This window comes from Myotis lucifugus, unplaced genomic scaffold, assembly GCF_000147115.1.
Source record: "Myotis lucifugus unplaced genomic scaffold, Myoluc2.0 scaffold_203, whole genome shotgun sequence".
NCBI lineage: Eukaryota > Metazoa > Chordata > Mammalia > Chiroptera > Vespertilionidae > Myotis > Myotis lucifugus.
In genome coordinates, this window is record NW_005871251.1 from 1,777,069 (window position 1) to 1,795,499 (window position 18,431).

Below are 18,431 nucleotides of genomic sequence, written 5' to 3' on the forward strand. Positions count from 1 at the left end.
AGCATGCGAAGGAACGGAGAGGGAAAGCAGTTTCTCCTAAAGACCTGGAGCAGAGATGTAAGCCAGTGACTGCAAACCTGCTTAGCACACAGAGACATTCCCAAGACATGTACATTCACGAGAATGACGTGGCCAATAAAATCCCTTTGAACTTGACTCATCCTCATCACCCTTATTATCGCTGTCTTCCTTAGATGTGTAGGTGGGAACTAATGTGTGGGAGGGGGTGAGGTCAGGAAAATGAAGTGGGGAACACAGAGGCAGCCATTTTCTTACTCTTTCTTCTTTCCCCTCCCACCTGCCGCCTCCTCTCTTTCTTTCTATTCTATTCTCACCATCAGAGCCCCTTATAATAAGCTTGAGGGTCACTGTGTTGAAATGTCAGCACCCACACTGTGTTCTCCTGTACTTTCTGCTCTCTATCTCTTGGTGGTTCTGTAAGAATGAGAGGGGTTCTGTACTAGATGGTGTTACCTCTCTTCTCCTTCCCCCCACTCCCAGGGAACCCAGGAATACCTGAGCTCTGCCCTCTCAAGTGTCCCTTCTTGCCATTAGTTTCCCAAGGAGTCCTGTGCAGCAAATGAGACTCCATAGCTGAGTTTGCACCTGATAATTCTCAATGCTGGGTTTTGCCCCAAATGTGTCTGCCCCAAATTCATATACTGAAGCCCTAAACCAAATGCGATTGTGTTAGGAGATAGGACCTTTGCAGAGGTTATTAAGGTTAAATGATGTCATAAGAGTGGCACCCTAATCTGATAGTACTAGTGTCCTTATAAGATGAGTAAGAGATACGAGGTGTGTGTGTGTGTGTGTGTGTGTGTGTGTGTGTGTGTGTGTTTGTGTGTAGGCCATGGAGAGCCCAGTGGCCGTCTACCAGCCAGGAAGAGGGGCCTCACCAGAAACCAACTCTGATGGCACCTTGATCTTGGTCCTTCTAGTGTCAAAACTGTGAGAAAATAAATGTCTGTTGCTAAGTCACCCAGTCTGTGGTATTTTGTTCTGGCAGCCCTAGCAAACTAATGCAGTACGTAATTACTTATTTGCTTTATCCCAAATGCACACACAATAATACCATCGCTACCCACTAATAATATAATTACTATAGTTTTTTTAATTCTGTAATTTATTTTGTCCTTACAGTATATACTACCAGAGATATACAGTCAAATTACTATATCTTAAAGTCACTTTGACTAGTTTCTTTCCATGTAGTTCCAAGTTAGGGTCTCTTACTTTTTACTTTTAGGGGTTGCTTTTTAAATTTTTAATTTTGTTTCATAATTATGTAAAATATTACATGATTCTGAAGTTCAGTCTAGAACCATGCTTTATTTATAGAAGTCTATCAGCAGCATCCATATGCCCAGTTACAACTGTGTTTCCCCAGAAGATTTAGAATATATTTAGGTAGACATATAGCAACCTTTGCCACAGTGGTAATTTGTGTTTTCTCTCTGTTTACTTTTAATTTTTTCTCTTTTTTGTGTGTGTTTTATAATTTACCATAATGTATCTACTTGATTTATTTTTTTTATCCTGCTGAAGACTTAGTGAGCTTCTTGAATCTAAGGATTTATGTTTTTATCGATTCTGAAAATATCAATAATTTTCAAATATTTTACCTGTCATTTTCTTTAATCTTTTCTTTTGGAGCTAAAACTAATTGTTCCTCCTCAGTCTATCTTTCCTGCCTCTTAATTTCTCTATCATATTTCCTACCCCATTACACTTGGTGTTACATTCCAGTTCTCTCAGATTTACTTTTTTAAATTGTGTTTAAATCTGCTATTTAATTTTTCCTTTGAATTTTAATTTCAATTGTTTTACCATCTACTTCCTTTTAGCACTTAATCATTTTAAAAATACTTATTTTTATAGTTTCAGATTGCGGATTCTAACTTGTGGAGAGTTTTATCACATAGTAATATTTTTCTTGTAAGGTTATCTTTGATGGGTCATATTTTCCTTCTTTGGGCTTTGTTTGTGCTCTTGATCAGTGTTGACAAGCTTCTCTTTCTCAAAAAAAGCCAGATAGTAAATATTTTAGTCTTTGCGACCACATACAGTCATGTAGTCTCTATCTCTTCTTCTTCGCCTCTCCTTCTCCTTCTCTTACCATCCTTTGAAAATGCAAAAATAAAAAAGTCTTGATGCAAGTCACACTATTCAAAAACAGGCCATGGGTGAGGATCCTTGGGATTTGCTAGCCCCAAACCAGTTTTACATTAATGGGGCGGAGGGGGGGGTGGGGGGGAGGGAGGCCTACACCATCTGGGTAGTGAACATTTGGACTCCACTCTCATGCAAAGTACAAGCTTGAGGTTTTGGTTTCTAAAAAAGAGTTTTTTCTCTAATCAGAGTCCTAAGATCACTCAAATTTCCTTATCTCTTTTCTGGTCCAGGGAATGGAATGTTTCTTGTTCCTACTTCACTGAGTGAAATTGTTCCTAGTTCACACCTGGAGATGCCAATTGTATATAATAATCTTAGTCAGAGCCTCCCACTTTACAAAGCCCCAAACCATATATCCCATCCTTTAATGAACAACCCCCCCCCCCAAAATGCTGATTTTTGGCCATTAGAGCCAATATTAGGATTTGATACAGCCACCCGCATTCCCTAACTCATCACTATGTCAGCTTTTAATTCTGGCCCTGAGTTCCTTCATTGTTTATGTAACTAGTATTTTCTTTCTTTCTTAGGAGCCTACCTATTGTTTAAATTGTATGTATTATAGATCATCTGACATTTCCCCATGTTGAGTGAAGCAAGGGGTCCAAGTTAGCTGACTCTTCCAAGTTGCCCAAGTAACTCTTAATCAGAAGTGTTGAATTTTATCAAAAGTTTTTACTCATCCATTGTGATTGTAAAATAGGTCTTATTCACTGAAAAAAAAATCTATCATGTTATATTTTTTCCTCGAATTTTAAGTTATCCTTGTATTTCTGGAATGAAGCTTTCTTGGTTGTGAACCATGAGTCATTTAATATACTGTGAATTCAATTCAGTAGGTTTATGATTCCAGATGCATAAATAAGATTGGTTTAAAGTTTGACATGCTTTTCTTTCTTTTTTTGTCAGATTTTGTATCAAAATGATTTGAGTTCTGCTAAAAAAAAAATTGGGTTGCCTTCTATATTTTTTCATATGTTTAAAAAAATTTTTTGATCAGATGCTTATCTTTTATACTTTTCCTCCAGAACAACTAAAGCTGTATTTTCAAATCAATCCTTCTCTCTGTTTTTGCATTATTTTATTTTGGTTGTTTACTTTATTGTTCCTTTCTTCTTTTTAAAAACCTTTTTATCCTTATTCTAAATTCCTGAATTAAATGAACAATTCAATGATTTTCATTTTTTCTTCAATAGTGAGAAAATTTGGAGTTATTTATTTTTGCATTTGCTGCATCAATTTCTCTAACTTTGACACATAGTGTAGGTTGTCACTCTGCTGCAATGTGCATTTCCAAGGTCTTCCAAGGGTACATTCTTCCTAATGTTCAGAGCTCAGCTTAAGTGCCATCTGAGAGGCCTTTCCAACCAGTAGTGCCACCCCCACGCCAGTCCCTCTCAGTCACATCATTCTGTCTTCTTTTTATTAAAGCAAGTATCACTCCCTGATATGTTCTGGTTTTATTCGTGTACTTGTTTATGAGCTGTCTGCCCCCAACCTAGTGGTAGGAATATAAGCCCATGACGACAGGCTTTATCTTTTTAGTGCTGTATATCTTGCTCTTAGAACAATGTCCCGTATCTGGTTGTGATCAATAAGTGTTTATTACATGAGTACATGAAAGTGTTCACAATGTCATTATTTTTTAAATAGCCTATATCTATCATTTAAACTTTATTTTGTTGTTGCCTGACCGGCATGGCTCAGTCAGTGGTTGAGCATTGACCTATGAACCAGGAAGTCACGGTTCAATTCCTGGTCAGGGCACATGCCTGGGTTGTCAGTTCAATGCCCAGTAGGGGCCTGCAGGAGGCAGCCAATCAATGATTCTCTCTCATCATTGATGTTTCTCTCTCTCCCTCTGCCTCCGTCTCTAAAATCAATAAAAATACTTTTTAAATAAATAAATTTTATTTTGTTGTAATAACTATTTCCAAGTTTGCCCTTCACCACAAGTGGATGGTTTCTTTGTTTGTTTAATTCCCAGTTTTATCTCTTTGTGATACGATAAAATGGCTCATATAATTTTATGCTTTAAAATTTAGAATTCATCTTTGTATCTTATCGTAAGATCCCTTTTTTGTAAATGTTCCACAGAAGCGGAAAAAGACGGCATTTTTCCTCTTTGTAAAAGAAGAATTCTATTCATGAGGATTTTCTGTTTCTGACCATTTTTGTTTATTTTAGCTGTCAAAGTTTGAGATGTGTGTTTGAGTCTCTCACAAAGATTTTATTTCAAGCGTTCCTTTTCGTACATTTCTAACATACTTCTTTTTGTCACAGAAAGATTCCAGCTCTTAGATCTTTGTTGTGGATTGTGCCTTTGTTCAGAATAAAATGTTTTTCTTTGACTCATTTAACCTTTTGACATGAATTCTATTTGTCTGAAATAAGCCACCCCCAGCTCTTTTTTGTTTGCGTTGTCAGAAGACAGAATCTAGGAGCCTGTGGCCTGGAGCTCTGATGGGTCCAGGAGCCCCTTTCCTGATGTACAAGAAAGGTTAAAACGCTGCCCCGAGGGCCAGGTGAATCAAAGGGGGCTTTAATACACTGCATATTTCAAATGCTTCTCTTCTAGGGGGTAAAGAAGGATGTGTTGGTGAATCCTTCAGCAGAGCAGAAATTACAGTTTGACTAGAGCCAGAAATTGCATACCTGTCAACTAGCTTAGAAAAGTCCTACCGGGCCCCGCAAGATTGGCTCCAAAGTGGCTGCAGTTGGGATTCGCCCTGGACTACCTAATTGACCCTTTTTGAAAATGTCCCTGGCGTTGACCATGATTTAAGACAGCCAGACGGGTTCCTAAGCACAGCTAGGGAGCCAGGGTAAGGGGCCAGGCACAGGAAAGCCTGGTGCCGGGCCAGAGTGCTGTGCCCCCCAGACTCCCCTGCTTAGTCCGGTTGGCAGTGGTTTGGGGCATCCTCGTCCACTCCCACCTAACCTAGTGCTGGGACTGAGGTGCGGGCGTGGAAGATGCTTGAGAAAGTTCGAGATGCTCTTGTGATGGGATGGAGCCCTGAGTAGTCATCATTCTCCGTGAAATAAAACCAAACACAACGTTCAGGCTTGGCTTCACGCCATCTGGATATGGCAGCAAAATAACAGGCAATATTGTAGCAGCAGAACCCGGGCTGAATGGCAGAAGACCTGCGTGTGACTCCCCGTCGCTGTCACTGACTTGCCGTAGGCCGCTTTTCATCATGTGAGGCCGGGGAGCGCCTCACTTCTTAAGAGCCTCCTGCAAGTGGGTGTGCGAGTCTGTGAAGTGCTGGGAGCTGTTTGGCAGAAAAACGCAGTTTAAAAAAAAGACAAAATAGTACAACTGAGCTGTAGTGAAAACTGTGACCTGCCACCAGATGCCCCTTCCCTCTCAGCGAAGGGCCGGCTGCCCAGCTGCTGGGGGTGTTTGGCAGATGACCCTCTGCTGCCTCCGCTGCAGGGAGCCTCCCCCGCAGGCTGGCCCCTGCCTCGGGGTGGCCCAGACCCAGTGACTGATCGGCAGAGGGTATAAAGGTCTTGGCATTCTGTTCCAACTCAGGAAACCCTGCCGGTCATTAGGTTCAGAACTCCCAGAGGAGTTGAGCCCGGCTGCACCAGGAGCTACTAGAAGAGAAGGGATCGTTTCATTCTTCAATGTTTTTCCTCCAGAAACTTAAGCACATTTTGGTATACATGAACCTCACTTAAAGGAACCAGCGTTTTTGAAAATGTGGATTTTTTTAAAGAGTTAAAATGGAAAAGAAATTTTAACAATAGCTACCATTCATTTAGCACGGAACATGTGCCAGATCCTAGTACGTGCTTTATATCCGTTGGCTCATTTGACCCTCAGAATTATCTTCTGAGGTAGATACTCATTAAATTTCACTCTCTAGCTGTGGGAAACTTAGGGTAAAATGGTTACGTCATCTGCCCAAGTTCACATCTAGGAAGTGGTGGGGTAAGATGTGAAACCCAATTCTATCTGACTCCAGCAAACCAGCTCATTAACAACAACACAATACCACCCCTTAATACTAGGCTAAGGCCGCTTCCCCTGTAATTCCTGCAAACGACTGATTCATTTGTAGCACTGAGAAGAGATTTGGCTTTTCCTAAAAAAAGGGGGTGAGGGGATATGCTATATTTTCTAGAAAAGAAGGGACACCAGATATTTCATAAATATTAAACCTTTCCTCTTGGTCTATTGTCTTCCATGTCCATGAAAAGAAGTGAAAATAGAACAAGAAACATTTCTCAATAGTAAAAACACATCTAGAATTTATAAAATATTCAGGATAGTAGGGTGCATAGAAAATAGGCCTTATCTGTTGCCCAAAAGGTGGGGAAGGGGGCTATTTGTAATTTCAATGACCTCTTTGGTTTTAACTTTTAGTGCATCTTTTTTTAAAAACCTCTTCAAAGGAGAGAGATTCTATCAAGGCCATTTTCAATGTTTCAGCTCCCCCTTCCGTGCCCTGCACACGTTCCTCCCCGCTCCATGCTAGCCGTGCCCACTGTGGCTCTGCCCTCTGAAGCCCTGCCTTTCCAGCAGCTGTTCGATCTGCTGAAGAAACCACCTCTCACCCTGCAGTAAGAGAAGCGCATTTGCCTGCCTTTCCACAAGAGCTCTAGGACCGGGGCCCCAAGATCACGGTCAGGTCAGCCCCTCTCATTCCCAATTCCATTCCATCCTCGCTGGGAACTGACATAACACCACAGCACTCGTTGGGCAGCATTCCAAAGAGGTTTCAACCACATGTTCACACTCATGTCCTGCTGTCTGGCACTGCAGGCCAGATCCCAATCTCAGCCACATCATTCATCTACACCGGGCTTGGCTAAGAAAGAACAGAACAAACTCCTGGGTCACAGGCCACATTCTTACATCAGATCATCTGAGCTGTTGCTGGAAGGGTGTTCATCACCTAGAAACACCCCAGGCTCGCGACTGAAAGTCAGTTCATCTGCAAGGGGGATGGATGGCAGGATGAAGGGGTGACATGGAAAGTGCTGGGACGTGACTGTGGGCCTGGAATTTACCCCATGCCTGCCTCTGCGCATGCTCATAGCCCCTGGCCATGCCCTGGCACCCTGCTAGACTCTCCAGTGGTTTGAGCAGCCCGCCATGTTTGCTCTTTCCATCTGTCCAGCCCACAGAGACAGGTCACGGCGCTGTGCTATAGGCTCACACAGAATGCTCAGCAGGGGTCCGGGAGCCATGGAGGACACTGTTCCAGAAACTGGCTCTGCTTTGGAGGGCTTTCTGGGTGGAGCTGAAGGACCCTTGGGCCTCCAGGATTCAGAGTTATAATAATGGCAGTGCTGCCTTTTATTGAATATTGATTATGTGCCTGGCAGCATTCTAAATGCTTCACCTACATTATGTCACTTAATCTTCCCATAAATGTTATGAGATAGGACGAATATTATCTTCATTTTATGGGTGAAGAAAGTGAAGGTTAGAGAGCTGCCTTGCACAAGGTCACAGAGAGGGGCTGAGCCAGGATTCCCACTGGTCTGTCTGGCTTTAGCGTCCACTCTCGACCCAGTGCCGTGCTGCAGAGGCGGTACTGGCAGCCCACGGGCTGGACTGTGTTCAGCCTGCCCGTGTGTTAAGAGACATTTAAAAATCTGAGCCAATATTAAAAATGCAAGATATTTCACTTATAAACACATAAAAATTCTAGTATCTCTTAAAAAATGCATATGTCTGCCATCATTGGGTCTCTGATCCCAAAGACTTTTATCTGCTTGAGGTATTAGCCGCCCCGTTAGATGGGGCCTGTGCTCCCCAGTTTCCACAGAGCCCAGTACAGCAGGATGGTCCTCATCACATTCCTGCCTGACTCCCATGTGCTCCTGAGTTGCCCAGTCCTACCCTATAGCCCCTGTCCCATGATTTTGGGTGGTGGGTACATCCCTGACCTGTATTGTCCTGGACACGGAATTTGGAGCTAACACTCATGTGTCTGGTTGGTTAGGAATAGAGAACACAGGTGTAAGCTGGTGATGGTTTGGAGCAACATGGCAGTTTATGGTTGATTCCAAAGTCAGTTCATCTCCAAGGGTAATGGCAGGATGAAGGGGTGACATGCCAAGTGCTGGGAAGGGGCTGTGGACCTGGAATTGACTCCAGGTTCTGCCGCAGGCTGGTTGTGTGGGCAGGTTGAGTCACTTCCTCTCTATAAAAGGGAGAGGTTGAAGTTGATGAAGAGATTGAGGCGGATGTCAGCTCTAAAACTCCTCTACGCTACTGCCTATAAGTCAGATTTTCACGTGACAGGGACTGCCTTTGGGAGCATATTTTCCAGAGGGGGCCAGTCTTTGCAAATTGCCTTCAGTGGGTACATGCACAGGTAAGAAGCAAGCACCTTGGCTGGCTCAAGCTCCGAGGAGCGGAGGACCACAGGCCCAGCCCGGCAGGAGAGGTGTGGCCTGAGTCAATGAAGCGGTTTCGGATGCCAATGCTTTCCATGAGTTCAGGCTCAGGTCGGGCTGGGTTCTTTATTGGAACTGAAAACATTTCTTGCCAGAGCAAACATCTCACCCCAAACAATACCACTGGGAACTATATTAGAGGGAATTTCACAACTTCTTAGAGCATTCAGAGGAACTCATAGGAACTATATTGTTTTCCACTCTCTCTTTAAAGCACCAACCTTATCACAACAAAGTGAACCTGTTTCTCATATTAGAGTAGCCAAGGAAATAGTTCTCCAAAAGACTGCACTAAAAGAAATCAAGATAAGTCAAGAGCTCAGGTACAGGTTGGCGAAAAACCCCTCATAATACCTTTTCCTTATATGCTCCTTCATACATCTGTGGGTCTCCCAGTTCCCTCTGGCCTCGCACCATCTGAGTGTGAGTTTCATTGGTTTCTTAGAGTAAGCCCTATTTTCTCTTTGGCAAAGGTGGTGGTTGCAACCTGAAGTTCAGTTATTTGTCTGAAAACTTGATCTCGGGTTGGACTTCCCAGTATCCCCCAAGCTTGGCAGGTATGAGGGTGGGTGTGGGAACCTCTAGGAGAGATGTGGCTCTTTCTGAGAGCCAGATACCAACTGAGGCTCTTAGAGGCCTCTGTGAGGAGGCCAACTGGACCTGGACTGAGCCTACGGCTTGATCCCATAGAACTTGCCTCTGTATCCAGAGCTAGAGGACTGTCCAGTTTGTGCTGGAACAGTGGGTCTCCTAGAGCAGGCTTCTCAGACTTAAATATGCATACACATCACCTGCTAAATGAAGATTTGGATTCAGTAGGTCTAGGTTATGGGCCAAAAGAGAGTCTGCATTTCCTCAAAAAACTAAAAATGGAACTCCCATTTGACCCAGTGATCCCACTTCTAGGAATATATCCCAAGAAACCAGAAACACCAATCAGAAAGGATATATGCACCCCTATGTTCATAGCAGCACAATTCATCATAACTAAGATTTGGAAACAGCCTAAGTGCCCATCAGCAGATGAGTGGAGTAAAAAACTGTGGTACATCTACACAATGGAATACTACGCTGCGATAAAAAAGTTCTTACCATTTGCAACAGCATGGATGGAACTGGAGAGCATTATGCTAAGTGAAATAAGCCAGTCAGAGAACGATAAATATCACATGATCTCACTCATTTATGGAATATGAACAACACAAACTGATGAACAAAAACAGATCCAGAGACAGAGAAGCATTGATCAGACAGTCAAACCTCAGAGGGAAGGTAGGGGAGGGTGGGGGTAAGGAGGAGAGATCAACCAAAAGACTTATATGCATGCATATAGGCCTAACCAATGGACACAGACAACAGGGGGGTGAGGGCATGAGTGGGGGGATGGGGGGTAATGTGGGGATAAGGACACATAAGCAATAAAGAAATTTAAAAAAATAAAATAAAATTGAAAAGTAAAATAGAGAGAGAGAGAGAGAGAGAGAGAGAGAGAGAGAGAGAGGGACTGCATTTCTCCAGGGTCTGGTGATTTTGCTGCTGCTAGTCCATGGACTGCATTTTGAGTTGCAAGGTCCTACACTAGTGGCTTTCCACCAATACCAGTAGCTACAGCATCACCTGGGAACTTACTAGAAATGCAAATCGTAGGCCCCACCTAGACCTACTGAATCAGATATAGATATGTGGCCCAGCAGTCTACATTCTAATAAATCCTCTAGGTCAGTGGTCGGCAAACTCATTAGTCAACAGAGCCAAATATCAATAGTACAACGATTGAAATTTCTTTTGAGAGCCAAATTTTTTAAACTTAAACTAGGTAGGTACATTGTTATTAACTTAATTAGGGTGCTCCTAAGGCTTAGGAAGAGCCACACTCAAGGGGCCAAAGAGCCGCATGTGGCTCGCGAGCCGCAGTTTGCCGACCACAGCTCTAGGTGATTCTGGTATATGCTAGAGTGTGAGCACCTCTGTTGACATACATCATTGTATGGATTGAACTGTGTCCCTCCCAAAAAGATATATTGACGTCCTACCCTCCAATACCTGTGAATGTGACCTTATTTGGAAATAGTCTCTGTGGATTTAATCATGTTAAGATGAAGTCATTAGGGTGGGCCTTGGTCCAACATGACAAATATCCTTATAAGATGATGACCATGCCCTAGCTGGTTTAGCTCAGGGCTCAGTGGATACAACATCGGCCTGTTGACTGAAGGGTCCAAGGTTTGATTCCAGTCAAGGGCACATGCCTGGGTTTCAGGCTCAATCCTCAGTAGGGGGCGTGCAGAAGGCAGCCGGTCAATGACTCTCTCATCATTGATGTTTTTATCTCTCTCTCTCCCTCTTCCTTCCTCTCTGAAATCAATATATATATATGCAGGGCATTTTTGCACTGGGGGTAAGGGGGGAGGGGGCGGTTCCCTCAGCCCAGCCTGCACCCTCTCGCAGTCTTGGACCCCTAGGGGGATGTCTGCCTGCTGCGGAGGTGGGAGAAGCTCCCGCCACCACTGCTGCACTCGCCAGTCATGAGCCCGGCTTCTGGCTGAGCAGCGCTCCCCCTGTGGGAGCACACTGACCACCAGGAGACAGCTCCTGCATTGAGTGTCTGCCCCCGGTGGTCAGTGCGCATCATAGCGACCAGTCATTCTGCCATTTGGTCAATTTGCATATTAGCCTGTTGTTATATAGGATATATATATAAAAAAGATGACGACCATGTGAAGACAGAGATACACAGGGAGAAGATGGCACGTGATGGTGGTGGCGGAGATTGGAGTGATGCATCTATAAGCCAAGGAATGCCTAAAATGGCCAGAAAAAAACCCAGAAGCTACAAGGGGCAGAGCAGGATTATCTTCTGCATGGCTTACAAGGAGCAAGGCGCTGCCAACACCTTCATTTTGAACTCCTGGCCTCCAGAACTGTGAGTCAATACATTTTTGTTATTTTAAGCTGTTCAGTTTGTGGTACTTTGTTATGGCAACTAGGAGGGACATGGGACTAAACTCCCGCTATTGGAATGTGAGCAGAAGTGATGTGAGCAACATCGGTACCATATTGCTTACAGAGGAAAGGGCTTGTGCTCCATTTTCTGTTTCCTACTGTGTGGGAAACGGCAGCAAGGCAGCAGCCACCTGAGACCAAAGGGGGGAGCCACCATGAGGATGGAAGAGCTGCCCCAGTCCCTGTCTGTCAGGTGACCTCAGGGAGCAGCCTGCATGTCCGCTCTGGACCTCCAGCCTCCAGCCTACCCTTCCAAGAGGGACAATGAAACTTCTGTCTTGAGCCACTGTATCTTTTGGTCTCTTTGCAGAACAGTTAAGCCCATACCTAACTCGTATCCAGGGCCCACCTTTTGGCCTGTCTTTGGCTTAGCTCAAGACCACAAAGGCATTTACCCAATTTGTCATAATCTGCACGTAGTTACAGCATGAGAAATCTCTTAAGTGATTTTTCCAGCATAAATTCATCATGATCCCCATCTGGCTGTCATTTCTTTTAACTCTTCCTCCCTCTTTCTCTGCTCACTTGCTCCTTCTTTCATTGGGCAGGTGCTCTAAATATTTGGAGAATAGCCCGGCCGGCATGGCTCAGTGATTGAGCATCGACCTATGAACCAGGAGGTCACGGTTCAATTCCCAGTCAGGGCACATGCCTGGGTTGCAGGCTCAATCCCCAGTAGGGGGCGTGCAGTAGGCAGCCGATCCATGATTCTCTCTCATCATGGATGTTTCTCCCTCTCCCCCTCCTCCTCCCCCTCCTCCTCCCCCACCCCCTCCCTCTCTCCCTCTCCATCTCCCTCTCCCTTCCTCTCTGAAGTCAATTAAAAAATACTTAAAATTTTTTTTTAATATTTGGAGAACAGAAGTCATGGAGCCATGGGTGATTTTTGCCAGGTCACGATGGGGAGAATGAACTAGCAGAGAAAGGGAATGTGAATGAGATTCTGAGATGAAGATGAAAGCCTTAATCACCTGGAACTTGGTTAATCACAGCTCTTAATGAGAATGTTTCTACCACATCTTTAGAAGGAAGAAAACTGCAACCAAATAATCTTTTTCAACTCCAATGACTACTCTCCACAGCCTGGTATGAGGGGCTGGGGATTTGTCATAATGGCTGTGAGGTTCTTTTCAATCCTGTTTTACTCCTGCTTTGTTAAATTAAAGTGTTCATAATATGGAATGTCCAGTTAAACAAAAAATTCTAAAATGCTATGGACTGTTCATTTTAAAAAACAATGTCCATTTTAAGAATATTATGCCAAAAATATTCTACAAATGTACATAGCTAACTGCACAAGCATGTTCATTTTGGCATTGTTGGCATTATTTAAACATTTGAAACAACCTAATATGTATCAAAAGGAAGAATATTAAATTTAAAAGTATGGTTTATCCTATATATAAGGCAAAGGAGATAGGGCTGTGTGGACTGACCTGCAAAAATGTACATGATATATTTTTAGAAAAATGATTATACTTCTTATAAGAATCAACAACTGATATTTGTGTATATATTTTCATATACCTAGGGAGCAAGGCACTGCCAACACCTTCATTTTGAACTTCTGGCCTCCAGAACTGTAATTCAATGCATTTTGTTATTTCAAGCTGCTTAGTTGGTGGTTCTTCATGTCTATCCTTCCAAAGTAGAAAAGTAGCTTGGAAGGATAGACATAAAGTTATTAATAATGGCTACCTGTGAGGAGTAGAATTAGGGGAGATGGAGTGTGCTTTCCTATTTTACTCCATATGATTCTATACTGTCTGAATGTTTTTATAATAGTAGGAATTCACTGGGACGCAGGGCTCATGCCTATCCTGCTCATTGTCCTTTCATGGATAGACTATAGAGTGATCAATAACAACAGTCAGTCATGGAGTACCTACCATGTGCTGGGCACTGTCCTTCGGACTTTATATGTGTTCATCTATCTAATTTTTCATACATATTCTATGAAATAAGAACTACCATCATCTCCATTTTACAGAGGAGACAGAGGTGCAGAGAGGTAAGCCAGCTGCCCAAGGCGACGACGTGATGGAGCTGAGACTGCACCCAGGCCGCCTGGCTCCAGAGGCTGCTCTTCACCATATCCCCTGCCGTGTGGATTGACTGATGGAATGAACAAATGCTGAAGTTTAAAAAGAGTTTTCTGGCTAAATCTCCAGTAAGTAAAAGAATCAATGAACCAGTAAAGCTCATTCCCAGAGGATTCTGCTTAATCAAGGTTCTACAATTTATCTTTCGTTGCAAGGTAATGGGCTGTTTACACGCAGAGCCTTCCACATGCTGAAAAGAGACTGATGCTAACAGTTGTTGATGAGTGACTGGGAAAGGGCTGAACATTTTAATTTAAAGTAAGTGAAAGAATTAATTGCCAGCAAATTAAAAGGCTTCATCTGCCATTTCTCTGCTCCCCTCTCTTCTGCCTTCCACCCGGAACAATAACAGGGGCTTTGTGGGCACAAGCGTGACGGGCTGGCTTTTCCCTTCCCAGCTGCCTGGTTTGGCAACTTGTGCTTACGTCTGGGGACGGAGGAAAGAAGTCTGTGCTCTAGAAGCATCTCTATTCCTTAAGAGATTGAGGGGACCCTCCCTTCAGGGAAACGACTACAGCGCAGACATGAGTTCCTGAAGCAGAGGAAGTAGGTTTCATCCCATGTGTATCCTCATCATTTGTGTGCCATGATGGAAAAGGCTGAAAATCACTGATTTAAGACAAGCAATACTCATTTCTAAGTCATTCAATTTGTAGGTAGATACATTTACATGATTCAAAATTAAATACACACACACACACACACACACACACACATAAATGTCTGTTTTCCTTGTCTGTCCCCGTGTGTTCACTTCCACTTCACCCTCCCACACAAGCAGCCATGTTAATATTTCCTGTGAATCCTTGCACAGACTTTAAATACACATGCCAGCAAATACAAATTTAAAATGCAATCTCTTTTTTCTACACAAACGAGGGCATGCTATGCATATCATTCTGCATCTTACTTTTTTTTTCATTTCATAATCCATCTTGGAAATCTTTCGACAGTAATGCATGTGAAGTGCCCTCATTCTCTTTTTACAGCATCACAGTATTCTGCTGAATGGATGTACCAGAATGTATTTAACCAACTCTCTATTGATGGGCATTTGAGTTGCTGCCAATGTCTTGCCATAGCATACAATACTGCGATGAATAACCAATTCTTTTGGTTATCACTAACCTTTTCTCCTAAGGGTGGCACCAATTGACACTTGCAACAGCAGTACAGGAGAATGCCCACTTTCTTTATCCTTGACCAACACTGTGCATTCATACACTTAGGTTTTTACTAATATGAGAGGAAAATGGTATCTCACTGTAGGTTGACTATACATATATTTAAGAGCTGTTTGCATTTCCTTTTTCTGTCAACTGTCTCTTTACATTTGTATGCCCAATTTTCTTCTGGGTAACTTTTTCTTACTGACCACCAGGAGCTCTTAAAACATTAAGGACATTAAGCTTTGTGTGTGAAATGAGTTACCAACAATTTGCTCCCAATTTGGAATTTGCCTTACTACTTTGCTCAAGGAGTATTGTTGCCAAGCAAATATTTTTATATTTTTGGATTTTATTTTAAATATTTTACTTTATGACTTCAAGATTTTGTATCATTGTTAGAAATGTCTTCTCTACACTGAATTTATAAAGAGAGTTTTCTTTTAGGGTTTATTTTTTACATTTAATATTTGATGCATTTGGAATGGAGCCTAAAATAATGCACTTCACATATTCAGTGTGAATCTGAAGAGTGTGGCCAGGTCAGAAGGATGTTCCCACGTGGGCTGATGGCTGGAATCAAACACACTGAGAAGATTCTCATGGCTTTGCCATGCTCTTCATGTGTCACTGCCCACCCAGCCACAGTCCTTTGGTCCAGGGTGAGTATCTGACCCACAACAGGTCAATCCGATCCCTTCTCAGGAATTTCAGAACTTGGGATCAGAATGAAAATCAGTTCTCGGTGGAGGCAGTCATAAAGGTGAATCTTGGAACATCCATGGGCCAGGCTCCCTCCCACACAAGATAGCCAGGCACCAATGAAAGAGTGAAACCAACTCAGAGAAAAAGGCAGCGACGGAATACTACTCAGCAATGAAAAAGGAATGAACCATAGATACACACAACAGCGTGAATCAGTATGAGTGAAAAAATCTAGACAATATAAGTACTTCCTATGTGATTCCATTTATACAGAACTCTTGAAAATGCAAACGAATCTACTGTGACAGAAAGCAGATCAATAATGCCACAAAGAGAAGGATCAGGAGAGGTATGGGGGCGGTGGGAGGAGGAATTACGAGCAGGCACAGGGAAAATCTGGGTGTGATAGGTGTTCACTATCCTGATTGTGGTGATGGTTCCATTTCAGAACTGAACAAAATGCACCTCCCAGCGTCCCTCCCCAGAGCATCCCCAGCACTCCCTACTGCCCTGGCAGGCATCTAACTCCAACCACACCAGGCATACTTGCCCTTGAGTAAAGCTATCCTATCTGTCCACCTGACAAACTTCTAACATATTTAAGTCTAACTCAAATGTTACCTTTTTATAGCTTTATTTGGCCGTCTTAGGCTGAATTAATTGCTCCTTCATCCGTGTTCCCATAGCTCTTATCATCTCTGTTGTGGTGATAGATGAGTCTGTCCTTCCCATAAAATGATAAACTTCTGAATAGCAGGAAGTGTGTCTTAATTCATCTTTACAAACCCAGAACCACCAATAATTCACAAAATGTAGCAGGTGCTTAATTAATGTCTTTTCATTGATTTAAATGGAGGGGAATCAAAATAGATCGATGGTTTTTGAGTCTTTTTGAACACCCTTTAATACAACTCTTTTTAAAAAGAAAATGTTACAAGGAATCTCAATATATAAGTCAGATAAAGGCGGAACGATCTGGTTGAAGAGTAAATGGGTTTGATCCGGAGGCTGTTTTATCATTCTGGTTTTCCATAGTTTTTCTTCCTATCTGCACATGTTTAAGATATTTGCTTTTATGCCACTTCCTCCATTTCCTCATCAGCTCCACAACCTTCTCCACTCACCCGCTCTAGAAGTACCCATAACCCTCCTGGGTCACAAGAGACCCAAAAAGACAACTCCCCTGTTTTCCCAGGCACCCTTGCTCCCAGCTTTCCTGTGTCATAAGGAATTCCCAATTGGGGGGGGCGGGGTTGGACAAAGACATTCCTAATCACTAAGACAGTCCTTATACAGGGGCCTCTGGATATTTGCTCAAATTACCAAGCCAGTTTCCAAAAAGTTACGTGAAAGAACAAGTTTATCTCCAAAGCATGGAGGAGTCGGGGAGCTAAGCCATTGCTGTTGGTGCTGCCTTCATTTATTCTTCCTGCGTGCAGAGTCTTAATTTAAAACTTGGAGTCTGTGTTCCTTCATTTCCAGAGATTCACTTTATAGAGCTGGTATTACTTTCTTCTGTCTTGTATTAATTCTCCCTGCAGTTTTATAAACAAAGGTGGTTCAATATAAAACCCAGCTGGCTACACTGGGGACCCGGAGGGAGTACTCACACCATGTGTGGCATACAGAATTTACGATAAAGATAAAACGGAAGCAATTTCACTGTGTTTGTGGGATAAATGAGGGCACTGGACCAGATGATCGCCAGGGCTCCTCCAACCTTGTGTGTTTATGATTTCCGGGCAGATGAGGACGCAGAGTAGGTTTTGGGTGAATTGTGTAAGAAATAAATTGTAGCCCTAGCCGGCTTGGCTCAGTGGATAGAGCGTCGGCCTGTGGACTGAAGGGTCCCGGGTTTGATTCTGGCCAAGGGCACGTGCCTGGGTTGTGGGCTCGATCCCCAGTGGGGGGCGTGCAGGAGGCGGCCGATGGATGATTCCCTCTCATCATTGATGTTTCTCTCTCTCCCCTCTCTCTTCCTCTCTGAAATCAATAAAGAAATATATTTTAAAAAAAAAGAAATAAATTGTATTTTGAACAAATGAATACAATCTAATGGCAATAAATCTCAGGGGAAAAAATATTTCAAGAATCATCTTCAATGTCTCCTTTCATGTACAGTTTCATTTTTTAATTATTTTTCTTACTTTCTAACAAATGCCACTGGCATGGGTTTTAAGTGAGATTCAGCAAATGGTGTGTCTACTTGTGAACTCTTCCAGACCCCCCAGGAACTCCCCCCAGGACAGAGACCACAGGACAGACAGCCATGATGCAAGGTCAGTAGGACTGAGTAAGAACAGGAGAGGACTTTTCCCAGCTGCTAAAAATGTACAGAAAGAGGGAGTTTCAAAATGCAATTGCCCAGACCATTAAGATTTTATGGTTAGGTTACCAGGCTTGATTCCAAGAGCCATTTAACCCAAAATATAATATAAGAGAGCCATTAAGAACTTTACTTTGATCTATTTAGCCTCATTTATAGCCTCATTTTTTGGGGGAAAAATACCCATTTCGTGTTTCCTGCTAGAATGCTGTGAATATTCTTCCTCAGCCCGGAGGTAGACATAGACCTGCAGTGTTGGGGACAATTGTGAGCAGATGGTCCCAGCTACCCAATTCATGCAAGCTTTATATCTGCCTAAGAGAAGACAACATTGTTCCCAACTAGGGAACAAGAAAAAGTTACCTTAAAGGGTGGAATTCTGAATGTCAACTCCCCCCTCTTGCTTAAATTATTCTATAAATCAAATATTCACGAAGGATTGCTTATCTCTGTATTAATTTAGAATCCTGTTTTATGACCATGATTGAGGACTCAAAGGTTATTTTGCTCTTTGTTATAATTAGTAAGTGGTTT